The 21,375-nt window shown below is 33.9% G+C and overlaps 1 pseudogene; it reads left to right on the plus strand.

Annotated features, from left to right (window-relative positions):
• Positions 1-21,375, plus strand: part of LOC106463686 — a 78,453-nt pseudogene that overhangs the window by 31,822 nt on the left and 25,256 nt on the right.

Below are 21,375 nucleotides of genomic sequence, written 5' to 3' on the forward strand. Positions count from 1 at the left end.
ACAAATATGTGTTAAAGTTAAGTTCAGTCCTTGCGGCCTTGCAGTGCCTTTGCAAGGCACATAGAGTCGGTGCTTTAGAACTCCGGTTTTAAATGACACAAGCGGATGAGAATAGTCACCCAATCTTCATGGACGGTATGCCAATCCATCGCAGGTTAACCCTCTGCTAACAGCTGGCAGCCATCGTTTAGCTGTGTGTAGTGGAACAAGTGGGGTAAAAATGTCGTGCTCAAGGACACAACATGACACGAGCAAACCTCGAACTCGCAGCCATCAGATTACGAGTCCAAAGCGCGAAGACCCATACAAATATATGTAAACCTAGGTAAAACAATTTATATAAAATATGAGGAAAAAAGTGCTCTTGACTGTCGGTGAGTCTTCATTTTGTTGTATGCTATGCAAACAAGTTATGTCGTATTATTTTTGCAGCTTAATAGTTGCTAGTCAACTTTTTTCACGGAAGGCTTAAATGAAGAAATAAACTGGATTATTCATCAAGTTTTTAAGTGGCTGCTTTGCTGGCATCAACGTCTTTCAGGCTTAAAATAGTACTCTATAAGCAAATTCGCAGAATTGAGTATACAAGTTTTTGTTCATCTAACCGATACTATGTAGTGCGAAGGTACTTTTTCTAATTTCGTCATGGCCAGGTGGTTAGGACGCTCGACTCTTAATTTGCGGGTTCGAATCCCAGTCACACCAAACATGGTCTCCCTTTCAGCCATGGGGCATTATAATGTGACGGCCAATCCCACTATTCATTGGTAAAAGAGAGTAGCCCAAGAGTTGGCGGTTGGGTGGTGATGACTAGCTGTCTTCCCTCAGGTCTTACGCCACTAAATTAGGGACGGCTAGTGCAGATAGCCCTCGTGTAGCTTTGCGCGAAATCCATAACAAATCAAACCTAATTTCGTTCGAGTTCTGTGTAATTTCTACATTATAATAATGTGGTCGGCTATGTTACTTTTTGATGAAAACTGTGTTGCGCATAGTTTTAGCGTTACAAGTGTATGCGCATGTATGTAGATAATTATCATTTTGTTCCAATGATTAGTATGGTAATACTGTTTGTTTACACGATATGCAGTGTGAAGAAGGTTATTTAGTTATCACACGTGCGCGGTTGACGCCAGTGCCTTTAGTTGGTATAACACGCTTAATTTGAAGTACAATTTTTAAGAAGGTTTGGATCTTTTATTGTTAAAACTGTACTAGTGATATGTAGCTTCTATTGAAGAACAAATAAGATGATGCCACCTTCTGTGAGGCGTCTACCGCGGCATGAGTAATCGGTTAATCGTACCCAACTCACCATCGAAGGAAGGATATCTAGAAAACATCAGACAACTGTAATGAGAGAGTGACAGACAATTCAGTGCTGTAAACTGTAGTAACATTAAAGCGAAATAAAAACTTGATATCGGGAACTTGTATGTTCACATGATATTTTTTTAAAGTGACATTTTGCAGAAACCACTCAACAACAATAAGGGTTGCCAAAAACAACATAGGTAGAACAACATAATACAAGGCGTACAAGAATTTTGGAAACACTTTTAGAAAATTATACCGGGAAAACAATTTAACACAGACACGCGGTTTATTGCATGATGTTTAGATTTTATTTACAGCACCGATAGATATTGTTAACGTGTTATTACAGCAGAATGTTACATTTCCTCGCTGGATCCTTAGCGTCCGCAACACACTTGATGAAACCAGGTGGTGGATGGACGGGATGGCCCGATCAGCTGGCCTTCGCGTTCTCCGGACACTACACCTACGGTTTTTGCATGAGGCTTCGTAAAGGGCATGGTTGGCGCTACTAAGGTTGCGTCAACGAATCCGAGAAGCCTCACATAGGTTACTCCTACAGTTGTTGCAAAACACTTGGTAAGAGATTGGTATATCTTGTGTATAACTCGTGGCGCACTTGTTGAACTATAAAGACTGTACGCTGTAAAACACAAACAAAAACTTAAATATTCTTACATGTGCAATAAAACGCGCATTTCTGTTAAACGGTTTTACAAAAAGTGTTTCCAAAATTCTTGGACACCATCTAACTTACAATGTGTATTGAAAATAATACATTATATATTTGGTCAAATAACGTATTTTCTCTCTCTCTCTTCCTATTTCGTTTATGAATGTAGACAATATCTGGCTTAACTATGTACGTCAAGATAAAAAGTTTTTCAGTAATGCAGGTCACGAAGTTACTTTTGTACTGGTTCTGATGGTTATGAATCATCGGGAAATGATTATTGCATCACGCAAACTTGTAAAGGGACTGTATAATTCGTGCTGATTGAGCTGGCGGCACAGCGGCTCGTACCGAATACAGTACTGAATTTGTATATCTTACTTAGCAACATGTGCTTGTTTTCATGACAGCAAGAGAAGGAGCAAATGAAACTGTGAAAATAGCATGTAACGCTAACAAATTAATACTTTATTGATCAACCAACATGCGTGGGGTCCACAAAAGGACCAATGAATCGAATAAGATAAATATTAAAGTACAGGTCAATTCCAATAATTAGTAAGTCAGTGGAAACTGTTCATCGGCTTCGTTTTTTTGTTTTGTTTTGTTTTTCACTTCCAATTGATGCAGTAGAAGCCATCTTTATAAACCTGTTTTGTGCATGTGATTCAGAATATAGGAAAACGCCCGGTGACAACTGATTGGATACTCATTAACTCAATGTAGATTATACGTCACTTAGATTTTTCTGCAAGTGCCCTGTTGTCAATTGATTTTAATCTGCAAGATATATAGCGCATTTTTTATTTGTATAAATAAATATATATATATAATAAGAAAGAAAAAAAAATGAACGTTTATAACTTAAATTTGCTAAGAAAAAGCTTTTACAAGTAAATTAATGTCAAATATAAAAGTGGAATAACAGCCTGGGAATATCGAAGAAAAAATAAACCCAGTAAAGTCACAGGTAAATAGAAATGACATATTCTGAATGTTTTTAGTTATAAAATCTTTAATTAAACTCGTACAATTCTTAAACTAATATGGGAAGCTTCAGTCATAAACAAGAGCGGGGGTACCCAGCATAGAGTAGGCTCTGGCTTTTACTTGTAAAATGTTATGGTCACATAAAAATATTTTGTGTACTTCTTACTTCGTGTGTTTATTCCGTAGCCCATTAGGTACATAATGTCGTCGAGATGTTGTTTTCTTCATTACCCATTCAAGCCGTCTCCAAACTTTTAAACCTCTCTTTGTTATGAATATATTTTTTCACCAGGTCGCCTAGACTGCAATGCTTCTCAATCTTTTCCAATATCATTCACCTCTATAAGTTTTTCACAACAACTCACACATCCCAGATAGAAAAAAGACAAAATCGTACTAAATTAAAATGTAAAAATATTTATTATGACTTAAACATACATCAACCTACAACTAGAATACATAGTAATAATTAATGACTTTTTTTGCTCTTTAATTTGTTGTATAATTGATAATTCTCATTCACCCTGTTGAGAAACACTGACCTAGAGCTTCTGTGGAACATACATTCTTGACGTTTATTTGTTTTAAATTATGCACAAAGCTACACAAGGGCTATCTGTGCTCTGCCTACCACGGGTATCGAAACCCGGTTTCTAGCGTTATAAGTCCGCAGACATACCGCTGTGCCACTGGGGGGCCATTCCTGACGTAAACAGGTTCGAAGTTGATATTTTTAAATGAATGCTAAACGAGTAGGTCATAATAATTATACGTCTTCACGAACGTATTCCGATCATCAATTCTATTGGACGAATAAAATCGTTTGACAATTTAACAGCAAATAAATAAAAGTTCTGTAGTTTAGAATAGTAAGGTTGAAATAAATATTAATTTGACTTTTTTTTCTTTCTCTTCCTACAAATGGCTTATTTCAGGCGTTTAAATGGTTTAGAATTTACGAAGCGAGATCCTGGCCCAATAGACAGTAATTAAACCAGGATATGTTTTGTGCATCTCTTACTAGGAATAATAAAATGAATATCAGTTTCCTTCTAGTGTTATAATGGGAAGGACAGCGAAGGCCAACCTTTAAATAACTTTGAATGGTTTCCAAACAATTTTAAGAAAATCGGTGCATATGATGAAACTAAAAGATGGTATTAACGTCACTTCCTGTTAAGAATAACAACTTCGAACCCTTGCTGAATAAGCAAGTTTGTTGTTGTTTCGTGTGTATATTTATCTTGTATTTAACGACATGTCTTGTATTACTGCCACCACATGTTCTGATCTGTTTACGCGTGTGACCATGATTGGATTCAGTTTACAAGCCTACAAATTCTATATTGTATCATGGCTATAGATTTACGCTAATTCTACACACAAACACCCTTATTCATCATTTAAGGTCGTGGATGCAAGCTTTGTTTTCTTCACTGTAATTTTTTGATATCGCGTATTGAGTGTGTGTATATGTATCCACGTGTAGACAAATATATATTGTGTGTTTGTGTATCACAGTTATATGAAAATCGATTTGTCTATCTGTGGCAGTGGTGTGCCTCTATAAAATGTTATATTTATCGACCATATTTGATGAAGAAATAGAGAAATTCAGGATGCTTCCTGCTACGTACCTACACCTAAACAAGTATTTCTTATACTTCATAATCGTGTATATATATATGATGTATAGTGTTCCATAGACGGAACATTTAGTAGAACAACTACAATGAACATTTATAAATCACTGAAACAATATTCTGATAAGTCGAAATTAATTTTCGTAAGTGTTGACTACCTCCATTTTTAAATGTATATTGAAAATTTCATTTGGAAGATGTAATTTTTTTTGGTTTTGTAGTTTGGTTTTCAATGTGTAAATATGTTTCCTTTTTCAATTATTAGTTGTTGACATATGTATTTATACTAAAGGTTTCAGACAGTAAAATCTGTCTATAGCTGGGCATTAAGTATACTCTTTATTTTGAAAATTGATTCAGGGTATTGCATAAGATTTGTGTTTTAGCTAAGTTGTGCGATAGCCTAAAAAGGTTAGAAAGCAGTAGGAAATGTACTAGTTAAATCATATATCTCAACAACGGAGTATTCAGAAAAATCATTCAAAGAACGGTCTAGAAATGTAATAGCATCGATACTAAAGAATGAACGAACTATGATGTTTTTTTCTTTCAAGTGCGATTAAACCTCTGACTCACGCACGCGCGCTCTCTCTCTCACACAAACACACACACACAAACACACATATATATATAAATGTTTTGTTTTTTCTATGCCAAAAGTAGTACGTGATGTGTATGCAAGTTTTTTGTTTTTTTTCTTGTAATGATTGGTTGTCTGGTTTTCTTTGTCTGCGTATGGCTTCATGTCTTGAGGGCTGGCCACCAGATCCAGTTTTGCCGGTTGGTTATAATGAAGCTCGAGACAAGGACTTGTAACATAGCCTTATTTGAAATGGACCTCTTTGAAACTAGATTCACACAAATAAAGGCGCATATACAACATGAAAGAAGTAGTTATAGGGTATTATCAGCCGATAATACTTTTAAATAACCAGTTATCTTTATTGAAAAAATATGTATTTTCTAAGAAGAGGATTTGGTTACTTCGTTTATGTGGAACTACTTTAGGATTAGCCAGAATTATGTTTTTATACTATTAGTAATTACAATGCAAATTTCAAAATCTAATATTTAAGTGGGAATTTTGCAAAAATGCATGATAAAATCACCAGTTCACAGCATATCCTCAAAAGGTGTACTGGATTACAAATAAGGATTTATACTGTTTGAAAAAGGCACAAGAATTTTTTTATTCTAAGAATTGTTGATTTTAACTATTTACAAAAGACTGAAGAGATATGTAGCGGATTAAGAATTATGGATTTGAATTATTTAACAAAAGGTCGACGAGAACTAGACCAGATTAGAAATAATGGGTTTGTACTATTTTTTAAAATTCAATGAGGAATTTAGAAGATCGAATAAAAATGTTATTTATATTATCTATAGTTTTTTTTTTCAGTTTATAACATTATTTCCCTCTCAGATACATCTGTTAGTATCTACTGAATAGAATCGCTGCCAGCATCTTGGATGATATTTTACACAACCAGCCTTGAGATTGATATAGTATTAAGGCTTCACTGAATTCAATTTTTGAAGCATCGCGAATGAATCAAATTAGATGCTGCTAAGAAACCTATCGAACTTTCAGAACTTTTTAATGCTTAGTCATATTTTATTTTATTTTTTGTACTCTGTGTGTGTGTGTGTGGTATCTTGTCAACAATTGTATTAGTGTGTGCAATTTTGGTATATTTAGTGAATAGACTTATAGAATAGAAATATATTCGTATAGTTGTATACTACCACATTTGTTTTGTGTACTCAGTATAGCTAGGATTATTTTCTTAGTGCTCTAACCCTGAATTATGTGTAGTTAATTAATTATTGTATTAAGCGTTGTCAGCCACTGATAGACGTCTTTACTTTGATGTTAATAAAAAAAAAATATCTGTATGTCAGGATGGGAAAGTGATAACATATGTATACATTCGCGTTAATCTACCTCAGTATATCTTGTACATACATTATATTGTACTATAATATAATTTGGGGAAGCGGACGTGTCTGTTGGGGTTGCACTTAGCTGAGTCATTTTTGTTTTTTTTCTTATCACTGTCAGCTAGCTCTACGTAGGGTACAGTCATTCGATCGGTTAAAAATTGTCCCTGAAGGTTCAAATATTGATAATATTGTTTAAAAGGAAGTTTTTAAAAAAATATTTTGTAATATAAAATTGACAGTCCTTAGTTTTAGACCTTAGCTTGAAATACCACAACCCGATATATTTTGTCGAATTTCAACATGTTTTACTAGCGGAATAATATCATTTGGGAAAACGGATGCCTGTCTGTCCATTGGGTATGAATACAAAGAAGAAAAAAAAAATTAAACACAATTATATGTATAGGTGTTAGGCCTACTAAGAACGACTTTTATGGATTCATATTAATTTCTGTGTATGTTGTTAATAAATCTTTCTGTACAGGAAATGTAAAAAATATTTTTTTCTTATAATGCTATAGCATCAAAATGATTTTTTAAAAGCCAGTTTTCGGAGTACTGTTTATGCCCTTTTATACCAAGAAAAATGTTAGAATTTTATATTTTAAAGAAAATGCACATGCAATAAGCATGTTTTGTTTTTATTTGAGTTTCGAATAGGTTTGTTGTTAAATTTTGTAAAATATTATTGACAAATTCAGTGTTTTGTTGAAGTCTGTTTAATAAGTATGCAAAAACAAGGAAGAGTATTTACAGTATCAACACTGATGGAAATGGTTTTTCCTTTTAAAAGAACTTTTAGAAAGAGCATACCTTAGTGGTAAACTATTCAAATTTTTGTGGTTAAATAAGAATGTGAATTGAATGAAATACTACTTTATATATTTTGTCGGATTTCGACACATTCTACTAATTTAAAGATATTTTAGGAAATTAAATAACATAAAGAATTGATCCTTTCCTCGATGTTCTTATAAATGCAAGTTAGAAAATAGATTCTCTTAAAATATTAAGAGTATTCTACGTTTTGCAACTTTGCTGTTCTATTGCCCTAATTATTGTGTAATGAAAGCCATTTTTTTTCGATCAAGTCTTAAGCAGGTATTATATATACTTAACCCTATCGCTAAATGTAAAGCCTCGCAGTTTGGTTTCTCTAAATGATACCAATTTATTTTCATTGCTTTGTTTTAACTTGGCAAAAAAAGGTAAGTCGTGTCTAACAGTCTTTGTATAATAAACATATCCTTATAAACGTTGTGTGTGAGCATATTTAGTTTATCATTATTTTATCTGTTTGTGTCAACCTTCATGATGAATTGCAATTAATATTATATTGGAAGGTTTATACTTATGTCAGAGAAGTGTGTATATTCATGGGCGTCCACAGAAATTTTTCCGGGGGAGGGGGGGGGAGTAGTGTGAATAATAAATCTCTGAATAAATAAAGAAATAATTGTTTCTCATTTTCCAGAGGGCTGCAAGTGCCCCTCTGCGGACGCCCACGTGTATACTTTATAGGTATTTCGTCCAAAACTTCACACAACTATTCCAACCGGAATAAGAATATTATTATATTTGCAGGTTTTTCTAAACCATGAAAAAGTTTAGCTTTGCAAAGCGTTCGAATGGGTAAGCCAAAAAGAAAATTAACATGTTATTGAATATAAATTGGCTTAGCTGTGTCGAGTTCTCATGACTTACCAGTTTGGAAGTTTTTTCTAGTTTGAAACTTGTGTGTGATATGACGGTGTAAACATTCATAACAATAAGTTTATACAGTTTTACATACTTTAATTACGCAGCAGTTCTGTCGTCTTTTTCTAGACATACGTTAATTAGGCCCTTTTTCTTTTTTTTTAAGTTGAAATTTCAACAAATTACTACATAAAATTGTTTGCTGTTTGGAGAACTATTAGCAATCTGACATTCCCTCAAAACTGTATCCTATAGAACAATTCAAAGTTATGTACGATAACATTCTGTATTTGATAGTCAGAGATTTTCACAAACGTTCACCCAACTCGGTTCTTAATTTCTTGTGATGTATAGGTTGATTCAACATTTTTTACTGTAGTTACCATATGTGAATTTCGTATTAAGAGTCCATTATACATGGAACGTACCTAATATAGACCTACAAGGATGAATTAAATCGCTCTTTATATTGTCATATTTTATGAAACAAATTATTTACATGGTTTTTGAGTAATCTGTTTGTTTTATTTGGTTGTGTCACCATGATGACGTAGCGTAGAAGTTCATTCTCTGACAATTCACTGCAGTATTTAATTGCATGACGTCCAACTTGCCAGCAGGATTTGAAGTTATTCGTGCATGACGTTTTCGGACCTGTGATCACGTGACTGACCCTAAAAGCTAGTAATACGGCTTGTCACACCCAGTGATAAAACAGGTCTTGTTTAAGAAAGTCAAAAGTTGTTAACAGCAGATATGTAGGTCTTAAACTTTTCTATATGCAGTTCGCGTTTTCGTAAGTCTTATTTTTGGCATACTTTCAAATATTTTCTTTTTTTTTAGATTTTAGCAGCAGGTGGGAAATGATGAATCTGTATATGGATAATCTAAGCGTTAAAGACTGTCTGTGATAAAGTATTCATACTCTATTAGGTGTTTTAACTGTTCTTGAGCAAGACGTGTGTATCCTTGTATAATTTTTTCGTAGTTAACATTACGACGAATAATTTTTAGCCGCGCCATAGTGGCTCGTAGAATTGCTCTGAGTTTTTTGTTTTTCTTTTTCAAGTACAAGATTTTATCTCATAGCTCCGTCATCTCTTGACCGATTTGATATCTAATTACAGTTTTGGACTCAGGAGTTCAAACCCTTTCGATTGATGTATTTGACCACGCCCAAGGCCTCGTAGATTAGTTTAATCGTGTCTAAAATCATTTCAATATGAGGGTAGGCTGGTAGAGGTTCTGATGAGCAATAAAATCGAATTGGGTATACGTGTACCCCACGCTTGCCATTGCTGGCGCACAAAAATATATATAATAAAAAGGAAAATAAATGCCTCGAAGATTAATTTACTCGAATTCCGCCTAAAATAATTTCAAGTGCCGCGGCTATTGAGGATTTCCTCGTGTTCTCAGTTAACATTTCGAAGAAACAATTGTAGTTTCCTTAGTGAAACAGCGATTGAAAGTTTTATATGTATGCAATATACTTGTTGAACTGTAAAGCTGAATTCTGTATTTTGTATTGTTGACTCGTTTAACTCTAAAAAAAATTAAATACAGAGATTTAAAGTGACAATTAAATATAAAGGGTTTTTAACAAGAACACTGGGTTCACAGGTTTATTAACGCATTATGTTGCTTAATCTTACATTTGCTAAGTTCAGCAGTAGTGAGAACAAACAATAGGTTTTTCTAACTAAAGTATGAAGTCAAGTACACATACTCTACTTTTTGATATTGGCGAGATACGATAAAGATGACTATACATGATTATTAGTGGTCGGTTATGAGCACATATGATTATTTTGTGATTTGATTAAAAATGAGCTCTGTAACTTAACACCTTTTCAATGAGGTATTGATTACAAATATTTACTTATAGAATTAAAGACAAAATTAATGTATTATTTATTAATATATAATGGGTAATTCGTACTAAAAACTCTGCCCTTCACTCGTTGTTATTAGATGAAACAGGTTCTTTTTTTTTACAATTGCAGCAAAAATAAAAATCGGCAAAGGAAATGTATCTAGTCCAGTGAAAAGCGTAACAATTAAAAAGTCTGACAGTTATATAATAGTTATCATTGTATTAGCTAGGCCAAAAGTAGGGCGTAGAAATAGTTTATTGACAAATAACTGTGTTGCAGATTTCTGCCTTTTTATGTAGATTTATCAGTTGGCAGACAGTGGATTTATAGCCCATTTAAAAATGTCTTGAATTAGAATTGAATTGAGGTGGTCACAGCCTTAGGATAGCCCATTGTGAAGCTTTGCTTTTAAAGAAACATCTTACACTTTGTAACTGTTTATTTGTTTGCTAATTAGCATAAAGCTACACAATAAGGTATCGAAATCCAGTGTTTAGCGTTAGAAGCCTTCCAACCGCTGAGTCACCAGGGGGCTGTAACTGCTATTTTTAAACAAAATATTAGGTTGAAAATTTCCATTTGTAATGTATCTAGACAGTTTGCCTAGTCAAACTAAGCATTTATTTTTCCGTATACAAAGTTTTATACTTTCATTTCATTATTAAACCATCACATCCTGTACAGCGAACTGTACGCTTAACATCAACACATTTGTACCATGCTGGCTTACACCATGTCAAAGATACACAATGTTCAGTACAAAATTTTGTTGCTTCTGGTAGTGTTGTCCGAAGAGGTTACCACTTTTCTGAGGTATCCTCCATCTATCGCTAGTCGTTGAAAATTGCTCTGTTTCTTGTTATACATTAGTTTAATGAAAAGGTTGTGACTAGAACTATTTTAAACAAAATTGAAATGTTTACCGTATTTGGCAATAACTGATCACTCTTGTTTGTTTGTTTTGAATTTCGCGCAATGTTACACGAGGGCTATCTGCGCTAGCCGTCCCTAATTTAACAGTGAAATACTAGAGTGAAGGCATCTAATCATTACCACCCACCGCTAACTTTTTTACCAACGAATAGTGGGATTGACAGTCACATTATAACGCCCCCACAGCTGAAAGGGCGAGAATGTTTGGTATGGCGGGGTTTCGAACCCGCGACCCTCAGGTTGCAAGTCCAGCGCCCTAACCACCTGGCCATGCCGGGCCCGATCGCTTGTGATCATGTATGACAATTTTTATCGTGGCCATGCTTCTTCAGTGACAGAATAAAGCAAGATATACATGTGTACAAAGTTTAATGCTCTTATCGCGAAACCCATAATTCTTTTACCATATGACACGTGTGAATAGCCACTTGATATCTGTGTCGATCTTCAGCCTATTATATGATACAAGAGTATTAAAAAATTATGAATTTTATAATGAAGTGGGAATCTTGCTACAGAATGTACTGAAACAAGAATTAAAACCACAATCACATATTTATAAAAATTTTAATCCCTACTTTGGCAGATTTATTACGCTTATCTGTAGGCCAGAGTAAGGATTAAATTTTATGACTTTGTGATTGTGGTTTCTTATTTCGGTACTTTTTGTAGCAAGATCTTTACTTAATAATTTTTTAATACTCTTGTAATGTTAGATTTTTTATGTCTTTTGTTTCGGTGTTCGTAAAGGATTCTAATTTTCAACTTTAAATTGTGCTGTCCTCCTGTGGGTTAAAAGTTTATGGACGTACAACGCTAAAATCCGACGTTCAATTCTCGTAGTGTATAAAGTGTAGATAGCTCATTGTGTGGATTTGCATTAAGAAAACCGCATTTTGTGCATTGTCTTCAATGTACGTGTTTTTACGATGAAGGAGTTTATAGATTCTGAAATTTTTTAGTATGTTCACAATTGATTCCTGCAGTGCATCTCTTAAACTCGGGTTTCGAACTGCTTTAAGTGACTAGTAGATGGTAAAACCAATATCGGTATTATACGTTCATAAACACAAATTATTAAGCAGATAATGACTTACATGCTTCTATATACATTATCTAAGCCCATAATACATAAACATTAATATCGGTATCAACAACATATCCTATGTTATTTACATTATTTTTCTGGTTTTCACAATTGTCGTTATAGTCCTGTTTTGTGGGACATCAAAAATTAACTAAACACAGTCCAGATAAGCGTTGTTGTTCGTCTTGTATACCACCAGCTGACATTCTTTCCTAGATGGTAAGCCAAAAGTACCTATTCTGTTTTCAATTTCATATTTATATATAACGTAATACTATTATGAAGTCATATTTATAACATTGTTTTATTAGTATTACGTAGAGTTTATAAGCAATATATATATATATATATATATATTATGAAATAGAGCTCTTTATTAGTCTTTGAGTGAATGTGAGTCATAGTAAATAGAAACCGCATACACGACTTTTAAAATTTTTAAACATCTGTGTAAATATATATTTGTGTTGGAAATTGGGGAAAAATTACATTTTAACAGAAAGTAGGGATGGTTGGTTATTCATAGAATTGCTATAAGAGGTATCCAAAGCAAAATAAATGCTACAATAAAAAGTACACATACAAACTATGTTTTTAATTTTGATTTGAATGTTTTTGCTACAGAAAGCTCATCATTAATTAATGATGGTCATATGACCTATAAATGTCCTTTAGCAGTGGAAAGCGAGTATGGTATAAATAGAGGAATCAGTGAAGCAGTTACTTAAAAATAATCATTGATTTAGTTATTGGTCATCTTTTTGGTATGTTTGGAATTTAGCAGTATATCGTACAGGCATACAAAGATAACTAACTGCCTGCTTTATGGAGTGTCCCTATAGTTATAGAGAAGGAGACTAAAGACACTGCTCTTAATCAGGAATATCGAGGTGTCAGTTATTGCAAGATTTATTTTAGTTACAAATAGTAGAAAAAATATTGAAAGTGAAAAGGTCTTTCCTTAAGGCGTGGTGCCCCTTTTTTTCGAGGTGCCAGTTAATAAAGGTTCTACTGTACTTGATTTGTGAAAGATCACTATAGCATACTTTTCTTCTTATTTATTAGACTCTTCAACTGTACTCAACTAAATGTTAAGAGAAATAGGCAAACTAGTTACTTTAGAAGTTTTTCCTTTTTAAAATAGTATCAAATGTTTGCTGTATTTTCAGGGATACAAATCGCGAAGTTTGAAATATGATTTCATTAAAATGTTCTTAATTTGAGTATAATGCTGGTAATACATCCACTGGATTCGAGACAGTGAAATGTTAACCCTTGTTCTATTTCGCTGGACAGGTCGAGCAATGAAACTGTTCTATCTACTATAAAATGTTTACGGAAAAGTTCGTCTGGTGTATGTATGATATATTGATTGATTATTCAGCAAGGTGTGATGTTCTAAATAATTTTGTGTATAAAATGGTTCCGCTGTCTTGCACAGGTTGAGTTTATCTCTGATGAAGAGAAGTACAAATGTTATTCTAAATAGATACAGCTAATGTTGTATACCTATATACTGACATATTGAACTTTTATTACGTTATTCATTTGCCAGATATTTCTATAGTCTGTGTGGGCTCGCGCGCGTTTTGTCTGGTGTTGAAAATTGCGGTGGGTTTGTAAATATTGGCAGTTTTATAACCAAATTTATATTTGTAAAACAAAGTCATAGAAATAAACCATAAATAAAGTACAATGTTTAAACAAAAGCTGTCGAATATACCCATTTTGAAATAAATAAAAAACTAGTTATATATTTATTGTTTAAAATTTGGAAACTTTGATATATTTTGGATAAAAAAAACAATGTGCAAGAATTATTTTTTTATAATAACAGTATGGTTTTATTTTATAGTTATTAATGATTTTAATTGTGCAGGGCTAGGAAACTGAAATTTATTGTGGATAAGTCTCAGAGTGTGGTGTTCATTAATTTTGATGAGTATATATTAATGTTACACGTTTGTTATTTTCCTTCGTTTATAACATTTAATTGTTACTATATATATACATATTATTTTTTACAGAGAACGATTTTCGCCAATTGTGTAAAGCTATGCCCAGTTGAAACCTTTACAATAAAACGTGAATTGACGATTCCACGAAGAAAAAGAGGGAGACAGAACAAAATACAATTATAGTAAAACTATAATGTGGAAAACTGTCTACAGAAAAGACGTGTTACATTTGAGGGATAGTATAGAAGTCGTATTCTGTATTAGGAAATAATCACCCTCCAAATTGCCAGAAAAACAACCACTTCATACCTAAAGACAGGAAAAACTTGCACTAGTTAATCTAGTAAAACGTTTTACGGATTGGATTTAAAACGCTGTAAAATAATTCTAAGTAGTTTACATATTTGAAGGAAAGAGAACAAGAATTGTTGTTGACACAGTTTCTGCGATTCCAACAAGTCTGCTGTATATACACACCGAGTGGTGTGTACTTTTCTCGTGAACTTCAACTTCTTTTCTAGTAACGTCACGTCCTTACCTCGTCATCGTACGACTTTTACTTGTTAAATAAAACAAAAACAACTTAACCTATTCGACGTGTCGTTGATGTAATAACATTTGTACGCTATAGTATTTTATTACTTAAAAGACAGAAATGATTAGCCTTCTACAAACACAAATTTTCTTCAACATCCCAGAGAGGAAGAGATGAACAGTGTTGAAGTTTTCAGTTCTGTCCCAAACACTCCTTCTGTAGAAAGTAAAAGAGCTAAAGAGGCGATAGTCGCTCCAGGATTCCTGGTGGTAATCTTTTTCATATTCTTCACATTTGTTCATGTATTACGAGGTAACGAAAAGAACACCGAGAACGGAGACAAGGAATGGTTATTGCCCAGATAAGGATACTAACTTACAAAACATACAAATAAACTACTTCCAGTAGAAGCGTCTCGTGACCTTAATATTTACAAATTTCGTGAAAGTAGCGTAATGCATCCAGGCGGATTCGGAAGAACTCACACTGCAGCCAGTGCTTACCCTCAGCTCCACAACGTGCCCCAGCAAGCACGTGGTTCCCCCGCCTCTTTACCGAACCAACTAGGAATGTACGGATTAGCTTCACCTCTCATTCCACCGCACGCCGGCAGCTCAACTGCTAGGACCTCCTTTGACTCGCATGGAATGCACTCACAACCACACAGACAGCTGATCGCGCCACACCCCCTATTACCCAACCAGTATGCCCATTCTAAGATGTGGCCACCGCAACATCCTAATTTGCTTTCAACCCAGTTTATGGTGTCAACGTTCCCAGATGATATATTGAAGAAAAAAGAACGAGAAATGGCCTTTATCCAGGAGCAGTTACAAATAGAAAGGTTAGAATATTATTGTATTTAAGGGCCGTGGATTTAGAACTCTTTCTTCCATCTGTTTAATAATTACTTTTAACATTTCAGTGAACTTGAATTGCCCTTCATGAGTGACCAAATGTTGTTAGCAGCAATTACAGTTGGATGATGAAAAATTGAAATAAAGATTCTACAAGTATTTTGTACCTTAAACGCACTAGTTTAAAGTGACGATGGTGCAATTAAAATACTGAAGTGTGTGAAACTACGTATTTACTGAAATATGAAACAATTCAATGTTACAATAAGAAAGCACCTAAGTTTAGGATAAAGTTTAAAGGCATATCTCTAAAAGTAAATTGTTTTTTTAGCGCTTTCAAAGATTATCAAGACACGTCTTGCGTAAAAAAACAACCAGCAGGACACACTGTGTGTGTGTGTATGTGTGTTATTAACAGGAGTGATAATTTAGCTATATTCCACCTTCTGTAACTTGGTATATGGTAATCCAAACTATCGTATATTTTCAGTGGATGTGTTCTACTGGACTCTTACTTCACATACCAAATTTCAGGGCAATCCATTAAGGAATACACATGATATAACATCTCCAATTTTGATTGAGTTTCTTCCTTTTTTTCTTTTTTCACACCAAAGTACGGAAAATTTATTTGATATTAAAACATACTTAACTTTTTTGGATTTTTTTTTTCAAATTTGGTACACTGATATATCTTTACAACCTATAATTATGAGTCTCGTTTGATATAAATATGAGTCACGTGTGCAAAGTTACTCGATAAAAATCGCTGAAATTTAAAAAATTTGCGCACGTCTAAGCAAATAGTCACGTGAGCTGTCGGTCTAACAATTTTTACTACAGCTCACCTAAGAGCAGAAGTGGACCGTTTTTAGTTTTTTGTCATTTGAATAAAAAACTGCTGATTTATAGCAGAAAAACTATAAGGTGAAAGGACGTGCAGATACATAAATATTGGTTACGACAAACACACTAGATTAGCAACTTCTAGCTCAAGTTTTGAAAAGATTCATACTGGTGAACGATTATTATTCATTGCCAGCTTTTCAGCACAACTTTACTACATTTCATGAAATTATCCTAATTATAGAGCGTTTAACGCCACGTGATATTAGCTTAGGCAATTAGCATAAATAATGATGCTTGATATGGCTGTATCGATTGCATGGGGGAAGGGGGTGGGATGAGAAGAAACTGTTAACCATATTTCCATGACGTTAATATAAAGGAAGCTATTAACACTGTTTTATGGAGAAAAAACTACCACCTTATATTTAAAATAATCTGGTTGGTTCTGTAAAGGTTTGTTCCGAATAATAGGGTTGTCATCTTAAAGCTAATGTTGGTTACTACCGAGTGCACTTTATTTGGTGTGGTTGGTTTTGTAAATGTTTGTTCCAAATAATAGGGTTGTCATCTTAAAGCTAATGTTGGTTACTACCGAGTGCACTTTATTTGGTGTGGTTGGTTCTGTAAATGTTTGTTCCAAATAATAGGGTTGTCATCTTAAAGCTAATGTTGGTTACTACCGAGTGCACTTTATTTGGTGTGGTTTGTTGATGTGTACTGATAAAAAGCCATGATATCTAATTAAAAACACCTTAGGTGTGAAAAAAGGTGCGACTTAAAGGAATGAAATCAAAATTAGCCACCAAACTGGTAGCTACACTTACAACAGTGATGAGAATTTTACAGCAAATATTCATTCATTAGTTAGCTAGGCCGCGTATTATGTTTTACCCACCATCATGCCCGAAGTTGAACAAAATACGCGGCCTAGTTAACTAGTGAATGAATATTTGCTGTAAAATTCTTATCAGTGCTATAAATGTAGCTACAAGTTTGGCCGGCAATGTTGATTTCATTCCTTTGAGTCGCACGCTGAATCCTTTTTTTCACATTTAAGGTGTTTTGGATCAGATCATTTAATACTGTGTCGCCGGTAAAGTAATAGATGTATGCATAAATACAAAACTATGTGACACAGCAAGATAACTTTAATCATTAATACAGTAAATAATTAATTATAAAAAAAATATTAGCGTTCGTTCAAATGAAATGGTAGTTTGTTTTGGGAGTTTATAGGGGGGGGGGCTAAGTGTGCCGTCCAAGCTGTGTTTTGGAGACAAAGAACTGTTATAAAAACGAGCACGTGTTGTTAGATGTCAGTAATTTAATTACTACTTACCAGAGCTCTAAGAATCAATGCAGTTATTCTTACTCAGTGATACTGTACTGAGATGAGATTTGACGTGTACAGTGTTCAAGTACATTTTGAAACGTAAGGATATGAAACCGAGCCCTTTTTAAAAGCATTTCTAACATAATCCCTGAAAAAAAGAAGTTCCAAATTACAGTACTTGTTAGAAAGTAAATAGGCACACGAGGAACATTCATCGTGTTAGCCGAGACTTGAGCAATTTCGTAGTTTTGTTTCTTAGCAAATACTTTTTTTTTCTAGTGTGAAAAATATCTTTAGTGACTTGAAGTGTATATTTGATCAAAGAGAGTCGGTTGATCATTAGTTTAAATTCAGTAACACCCGAACAAGTATGTATACTAGCAAAAAACTTAAATTATTGTACAGTTCGATTTTTAGTTGGATAGGCATGTGTAATGATCAGTTACTGACAATAATGTGCAATTGTTTAAGCAAAGTAGAATACTTGTGACGTTATGGTGTTAGTGTGGCTTTACGTAATATAAATGAAGTAAATGATACAATATATGCACCAATTTAATAAGCTTGCCATTTTATCGATGTGCTCCCTCAAAGGCAAATTTGGATAAAGTACTTGTGTTTCAAAATCGGGCGCCTTGTTATACTGCCGAATTGCTTTTGCTGCTAATATTCACATGATTGACGCAAATGTGGACACGTCACGTCGAGTGCGGACGTTGAGTAATCTAATGCTTCACATATTCATAAATATATTTAATATAATTTTCGGACACTTGTATGTTATAGAAACACAAGATTAATCTATTTGCAGAGGTTTACTACGTGCCCCATTTCCCAAAGCGAAAGACTTCCCCCACCTTTCTAACTAATTAAAAAAATATATTTGGTTTTAAATACAAAATTCGATATATCAGGTATAATGTAAAATGTTTCCGACATGTACTGGAATCTTCAACATCCTACAGAGTTTCATAAAGATTGATAAGTATATAAAGACCTGCTTTATCAAATGAGAAAAGTCTTCAAGTGAGTTCAAACATGTAATGAAGCCGATTGGAATCATTCAAATGAATCGAATTCCCCATTAAAATTTCTTTCAAGCTACAATTGGTATTTTATAAATTATCGAGTATTTTCCAAAGGTTTTGTTTATATATTTTTCGAGATGCTGCTGAAACAAATGAATGAAGAATTTTCCCAAAATTGATTCCCATCTGAACCCATCTTAACTTTGATAGATTAATTCCCGAGATGTTTGTTTCAGATAATCGTGTAAAGTCGTTTCTAACTTCGAATTGGTATACCGTACGGAATGCAGACGACAACAATACCCATCGCTACTCTTGGGCTACTCTAATTGAAGGATTAGAATTGAGGGATTTAACTGTCACTTCTATAACGCAACCACAGCTTTTCTATTATATAAAAAAACAAAATATACAAAGGGGGTGCAATATTAAAACACTCATTATAGTTATCACTCATGTTTGTCACTGTTATACAATACATCTTACGATTTTATGTGTTGAGCGTGACCTAGTGGCTAGATTGTCACACTGCATATTTGAAGGTCCGGGTTTGAGTCCCGTTTTCGCAAAATTGCGATCCGCACTTTGCACCATTTCTACTGCAACAAACTAGTTTTTTTTTGTGTGTGTGTTTTGCTTTCTTTGTAAGTCGGGAATGTATCATTTTTCGCCCAGGCATTGGCCGGGTAACACCTTGTCTTAGTTACGTTATTGGCTTCCATGTAAACTTTTATAAACATTTTAGTGAAGTTGTTCCTAGTCCTTCTTTAACCCTTTTGAACAGTCTCGTTGGAACATTTCCCAATTGACATAGTATTTTTGGTCCTCTTGGTTTCTGAGAATAGCAAATTAGCGTGAGGTATTTCCCGCTTGGTACACTGCCCATGGGTTTGTCTTTTTTTTTTACTGATCTCTCTTGTTGATGTAAGATATGAACTCGCAACTAAAGAGTTTAAAATAGCACGTTAACAAACATCAGTTCCGTATAAAACTGTTCTAGAATTTTGAAATTTATCCCACCATAAAAACAAACAAAAAAAACAATTCCCATTTAAACTTTCCTAAGTTTTCAATTTTTTTTAGTTTCAGATAAGTAATCTAAACCATTACTTGACAAAAGTCTATGTGTGTCCACTTACAACTGGTGAATCTCTGGACTTATTGTCATAGGGTCAGCTTTCGGCTCTGAACCCCCATCTAACCTCCTGGGGGATGGTATTTGAGAAGGAGAAGTCTTTGTGTGTGTGTGTGTGGTTAAAACAAAGGGGGATATACATAACTGCAACTTAAAACCGGGCTACCTTTAGACCACATACGGATACTGTTACTTTCCTCATCAGTGGTGTATAGATTCAGTTGAATTACAGAGGTATACTCATTAGTAAATTGACAAAAACAATATAATAACCAGTCCAAAGATTTCATAAGTTAGTACACATATTGTTTTTTATATGAACCTTCTGAGTCGCAGCCAGGCAGCTAATTACAAGACCACACCCGACTGGGCACTAGTAAAACCGGCACAATTAATAATGTAAAGTGGGAAAATGTTTTATTGTGTCGACGTAAAAATCATAAAAATGCAGCTTTACTTTATTTTTTTTCCTTTGGGGAAAGTCCTTTGGTGGATAAGCGGTAAGTTTCCAGATAAGTCTTAAAATTCGGAATTCGACCCCCCCCCCCCCAAAAAAAAAAAAAACTCGTAAAGCCTAATGTACGGCTTTGCGATAAAATAAACTATTGTGGAAGAAATGTTGGTATTTATAGTGTTCTTTTTTGTTTTTCCTTTGCATTATTTTACCGGGATTCATCGTTATCTTTACAAAGCCTTAGGCCTAAACGTTTTATTATTAATATGTTCTTTTTTACGTCGCTAATTTTGCACATTATTGTCACCATATTTTGCTTTTTATTTATTATTTGTGCAGTCTCCAGCCATTATTAGTCTCAAAGTGGGTTCCTCGTCATCGAATTTGTGCAGTCTGTTTCTTATATACGGTTAAATATTAATAGGAACAGATGAAAATTAGTTTAGTACTATTATTGTTGTCGCCAGGACCTTCTTAGGGGAGTTCGTTTCTGTTGATGGTTTATCTTTCTTATGTATATCAGTCCAAACATCGCTTTTCCGTCGTACTTTACTTATAGTAAAAATTGTTTTCACTGGTACGGCGATAAAGCCTGAATGATGTTCCGATTGTAGATACAAGTGTAGAGTAACTTTTACACATAAAAGTGCCCATGTTATGACGAGAACTCGATGATGGACAATTTCTATTGAAATAAATACTCATGCAAGTTCTAAAAATAAACTGGATACTATCTATTCATTACTTAATTGAAATTTATATATGCATGTGTAAATTCATTTTTAATAACTATTGCACATTATTATATAATACAAGGTAAACATGCTCTTATTTGAATCCTTTTACATTATTGTATCTAAATGGCTCGGACTATGTAAATATGAACAAACAGCCACAGCCTTCTGAAGTATATTTATTTGCCTCAGAATAAACGAAAATACGAAGGCTTTTCCTCGACCGATCTTAATTTTACTGTATAGCGCTGTGTTATGGACTGTAGGTTACTTGCGTATTCACATTGTATTGAGAAACACTCAAATAGGATCACTAACACTTCAGAC

This window comes from Limulus polyphemus, unplaced genomic scaffold, assembly GCF_000517525.1.
Source record: "Limulus polyphemus unplaced genomic scaffold, Limulus_polyphemus-2.1.2 Scaffold1461, whole genome shotgun sequence".
NCBI lineage: Eukaryota > Metazoa > Arthropoda > Merostomata > Xiphosura > Limulidae > Limulus > Limulus polyphemus.